Genomic DNA, 6,000 nt, shown 5'->3' with positions numbered 1-6,000 from the left:
TAAATGAGCCTTGGCCCACAGGACACGACGGCGCTTCTGGACCATGTTCACATATGGCTTCCTTTTTGCATGATAGAGCTTTAGTTGGCATCTGCTGATGGCACGGCGGATTGTGTTTACCGACAGTGGTTTCTGAAAGTATTCCTGGGCCCATTTAGTAATGTCATTGACACAATCATGCCGATGAGTGATGCAGTGTCGTCTGAGAGCCCGAAGACCACGGGCATCCAATAAAGGTCTAAGGCCTTGTCCCTTACGCACAGAGATTTCTCCTGTTTCTCTGAATCTTTTGATGATGTTATGCACTGTAGATGATGAGATTTGCAAAGCCTTTGCAATTTGACGTTGAGGAACATTGTTTTTAAAGTTTTCCACAATTTTTTTACGCAGTCTTTCACAGATTGGAGAGCCTCTGCCCATCTTTACTTCTGAGAGACTCTGCTTCTCTAAGACAAAGCTTTTATAGCTAATCATGTTACAGACCTGATATCAATTAACTTAATTAATCACTAGATGTTCTCCCAGCTGAATCTTTTCAAAACTGCTTGCTTTTTTAGCCATTTGTTGCCCCCGTGCCAACTTTTTTGAGACCTGTAGCAGGCATTAAATTTTAAATGAGCTAATTAAGTGGATAAAAGTGTAAAATTTCTCAGTTTAAACATTTGCTACGTTATCTATGTTCTATTGTGAATAAAATATTGGCTCATGTGATTTGAAATTCCTTTAGTTTTCATTTTATTAAAATTTAAAAAACGTTCCAACTTTTCCGGAATTCGGGTTGTTCTACATTTACTAAAGCCATAGTTCACTGACAAGCTACGCAATACTGCGTTCATTAATCAGTGATGTATATGCTGCTCCACCTGAAAGCACATGCTGGAGATTTACTATTAACGACAGAACCGGCTTTACTGACGAGATGCACATGATAAACACATGCAATTTATTGTGCAGCCCTAATTATTACTATTATCTATGACCAACAGTATCTTAAACACCACCACTAGTTCTAAGTTCAGTTAAAATTTAACTTATGCATTCATAACCAGTTACCAAGTTATAGTTCTAATCACAAAGTCTGTAATTAAAAAGTGCTTAATTATCATAATATAATGCATGATTGACTGATGTTAAGAGTGTTCATTCAGATATTTAGGCTGTGCTATTTTCTATTTTACACAAACACACACACACACACACACACACACACACATATGTAGTACCATACAATTATCTCAAAATACAAAAAAATAAAATAAAAAATATATATATATATATATATATATATATTTTTTTTTTTTTTTTTTTTTTTTTTTCATTTCAGGTGTCTGGTCACTTTAGACTCCCAAATGAGGAGCGTACAATGGTTAAATATGACAATTTAGGGTGAGATATTACTATAAGGCAATGACACATTTCTCAAAACCTGGAAGTGATTTAAATTGTTCACACAGTTGTTGTAGAGTAGAGATCGATTATTTCACTGCATCAGAATCACAGTTCAAGATCTCTGATGTATCAGTGCTTCACTTGACTATCTGTATGTTACAAGTATTATAAAAACAGCACGACGTGAGAACAGCATTTCAACTGACTGCTGTCTCTATGCCTTTTATTCTGATACACTGAAATGTTATTATTTTCCTGTTTATTACAGTGAAATTGCTTTGTGATCTGTATTGTATCAAGTGCTATGGAAATAAAATTTTGACTTGACTTACTAATCTTTAATTGAACCTCCTGAAAGTATTTTTGAGTTATTCACTTCTAAAACGTGCTGAATACACACGTATTATGAATATCTGATAAATGATGCATATTGTCTTGTGTGCAAACATTCTGAGAGGAGAAAATAAACTAGATGTCCTTAACAATGTCAGATAGCCTCCATTAAAATAAAATTTTGCACCCTTCAAACTGATTTCCAGGGGAAATTTTACTTTTAAAAGGAAAACCACCTTCTCTCTTAATATTAATAAATTAAATTAGAAGACACTACGGGCTGTTACCAATCAAATACAATCACTATTACACTGCAAATATGTCACAGAAACTAAACATAATAGCCCTTTTGTAGCCTACAGTATACATTATGTAGAATTGTTCACGAGGATTCAACGACAGCATAGACAACACTTACTCATCCGACTCTGATTAGATTTAGTTTCATATATTTAACATTTTAAACACGGTTTTAGCTTACTCTCAGAATATCTGAAAAATACACACTATTTGAGAATATTCTGAGTATGTCGCCAGTATTTATAACTGTTAATTGTAAACATATAAACATTTATAAATCAATATAACATTATTAACTGATAAACTTATTCAACTAATCCGTCATATCGTCGTCGTTTTTAAAGCAATAAATCTCAATAGGTTCCTTGCTTCACTTCCGCCGGACGCGGATGACGTCACTGGTTAAAAACGTCATTCTGCTTTTGGCAGGCTTTGTTTTCAGACGTGATTTAAGAAACGATGTAAACATCGGTTAAATTCACACATACATAAACTAGTTTTAATCATGGCCACGGGTTTCGAGAAAATCTGTGCTCTGCTGTGTGTTTTTCTTCTTAACTGGACTTCAATTGGAGCAGGTAAATGATTAACTTTAAACGATTAGCTGCGTTTATTCAGAAAACGAAAGTGAAAGACGTTTAAACTTCCTAATCTAAAATAATTTTATATCGAGAGAATTTACATTTGAATATAAATGTGCGATAACGTAGTATGTGAAGTATTATACTATAGGCCTATTTATATAGATAGATTTATATATACGAGTTTTGACAACCAAAAACGCTAATTTATTAAAGGATTATTATGTCTCAAATTAACTTTACCAAAGACTGAAATGGATAAATGGAAGAAAAAAAAAAATCATCATTATAACTGACAACTAAGGAAAATTCCAAATTCAGTATCTCAAATAGTTAGAATATAACTTAAGACCAATACAAAGAAAGGATTTTTAGAAATCTTGGCCTACTGAAAAGTATGAGCATGAAAAGTATAAGCATGTACAGCACTCAATACTTAGTTGGGGCTCCTTTCCCCTGAATGACTGCAGCAATGCGGCGTGGCATGGAGTCGATCAGTCTGTGGCACTGCTCAGGTGTTATGAGAGCACAGGTTGCTCTGATAATGGCCTTCAGCTCTTCTGCATTCTTGGGTCTGGCATAACGCATCTTCCTCTCAGTGGCGGAGCTAGACTTTTAAACAGGGGTGGCAAAGGGGTGGCAAGGTATTATTTTGGGGGGTCAATATACAACGTGTTCAATTACACTAAAAATAAATTATTTTTCACAAAATGTATACAGATTAAATTAAAGTTGTTTATTTTCCAAAATGTACACAATTATATATGTATTATGTATACAGCAAAAATAGAACAAGTATAAAAATCTGCACAGTAACTTTATAAAATCTAAACATGTTAATAAAAACAAATTACTATTAGTATATAGTATATTTATATAGCCTACACTACACATAAATAATATACAATTAAATTATGCTTATCTTAAATGTATTATGTAGGCTAGGTATAAAAAAATATAGGCTTTTAATAATCTATCAATGCGCAAAACCATGATAATATGAAACGCTTCAAAACAGAGCGCACAAAGCGTGTATGCGCATCGCGGGTGCAGAATGATGTGCTCAAAGCAAAATGGGGTCACAGTGTGCAGCGCTGCACAAGTGCGCATTTAGAAGTTCACGGCACAAAGTGAAGAAATGTCGAGCGCACAAATCCTAGTGTATATCTGTCCAACACTTTATTGATCATTTGTTTCTTCACGGTTTTAAATTCCAGTTGTTGTGCGTTTGATGCCGATTCATAGTCCTTGTGGTGTGTGTGATCTAACTTAGCAGGCACACGGCAGCGAGTCGTTAAAACAGCAACAAATATGAAATACAAATACACACAATAAAGTCATTTTATGCAAATCCACAGCCTTTTATCTACAGATCAAGCATTATAATGTGAATATATCATATTGGAGAGAGTTTTACCGTGTATCCTGCTGTAACCGGACGAGGCACGCGCGCTGGCTGAATAATACTGAATGGAGAATGATTGACAGCCGAAGAGGAGGGAAAACGAGTTTCCATAAACTTTAATTTAATGATGTAAATAGACTTCTGTCCCTCACATTAAGCTATGGAATGGCTTCAGATGACTTTGTGAAATTATAATCAGACCCTCTCAGACCCAAGTCACCCAAACTGACGTGAAAAAGCGCAAGGCATCTCCACGGCGGTTTTATTAAGATTAACTTAGTTCAATATGCTGCATTGCACGTGCCAATATGAATAAGCCTAAGTTACCTAATGTCTGTGATTGTTGCTGAACATTTGCTAACGACATGTTTTAAGCATCTTCACGCAGGCGTGACAGTATTAAGTTAACGTTAGTCAGTCAGTTTCACGAGGCTAGTAACGTTAAAGCTCATTTAAGTATTAATGCTAAGCACTACAGAACTCTCTACAGAACTACTACTCTCCTTTTTAGAAAGGACCTCTACATCCCTGAAAGACAGCGGAGACCAGGACAACTAGAGCTCCAGATACAGATCCCCTGTAAAGACCTTGTCTCAGAGGAGCACCAGGACAAGACCACAGGAAACAGATGATTCTTCTGCACAATCTGACTTTGCTGCAGTCTGGAATTGAACTACTGGTTTCGTCTGGTCAGAGGAGAACTGGCCCCCAACTGAGCCTGGTTTCTCCCAAGGTTTTTTTCTCCACTCTGTCACCGATGGAGTTTCGGTTCCTTGCCGCTGTCGCCTCTGGCTTGCTTAGTTGGGGACACTTCATCTACAGCGATATCGTTGACTTGATTGCAAATAAATGCACAGACACTATTTAACTGAACAGAGATGACATAACTGAATTCAATGATGAACTGCCTTTAACTATCATTTTTTTCATTATTGACACTGTTTTCCTAATGAATGTTGTTCAGTTGCTTTGACGCAATGTATTTTGTTTAAAGCGCTATATAAATAAAGGTGACTTTGACTTTAGTGCAACATCTCCCTTACTTCCCGTTAAAACAGTACTTTGTTTAATTTAATACCAATAAAAGCCGTACATACCAGCAAAACGCTCTTCATCTATCACGTGTCTGCTTCCGCGTTGTTTTGGAGCCGTTTGGAACACGAAGGAGCTGCGTGTCAGCTTAACCAATGAAAAGTGTTGCAGCAGCTGCATGCTTGTGCGTGCTGCGTAAGGATGCATTCACGTCCGCTGGGAGTTTTGAGAAATGTTCGTAAAAATCAAACAGTGGAATGTTTTCAGCGGGGTGGCAACAGGGGTGGCAAGGACTTCGTCTGGGGTGGCAATTGCCACCCCAACTAGCCCTCTGGCTCCGCCACTGCTTCCTCTTCACAATACCCCATAGATTTTCTATGGGGTTAAGGTCAGGCGAGTTTGCTGGCCAATTAAGAACAGGGATACCATGGTCCTTAAACCAGGTACTGGTAGCTTTGGCACAGCGTGCAGGAGCCAAGTCCTGTTGGAAAACGAATCTGCATCTCCATAAAGTTGGTCAGCAGCAGGAAGCATGAAGTGCTTTAAAACTTCCTGGTATACGGCTGTGTTGACCTTTGACCTCAGAAAACACAGTGGACCAACACCAGCAGATGACATGGACCCCAAACCATCACTGACTGTGGAAACTTTACATTGGACCTCAAGAAACATGGATTGTGTGCCTCTCCTCTCTTCCTCCAGACTCTGGGACCCTGATTTCCAAACGAAATGCTAAATTTACTTTCATCAGAGAACATAACTTTGGACCACTCAGCAGCAGTCCAGTCCTTTTTGAGGCGAGACACTTCTGACGCTGTCTGTTGTTCGAGAGTGGCTTGACACAAGGAGTGCGACAGCTGAAACTCATGTCTTGCACACGTCTGTGTGTAGTGGTTCTTGAAGCACTGACTCCAGCTGCAGTCCACTCTTTGTGAATCTACCCCACATTTTTGAATGGGT

Source organism: Carassius carassius, chromosome 9, assembly GCF_963082965.1.
Source record: "Carassius carassius chromosome 9, fCarCar2.1, whole genome shotgun sequence".
In the NCBI taxonomy this organism is placed as follows: domain Eukaryota; kingdom Metazoa; phylum Chordata; class Actinopteri; order Cypriniformes; family Cyprinidae; genus Carassius; species Carassius carassius.
This window is presented reverse-complemented; position numbering follows the sequence as displayed.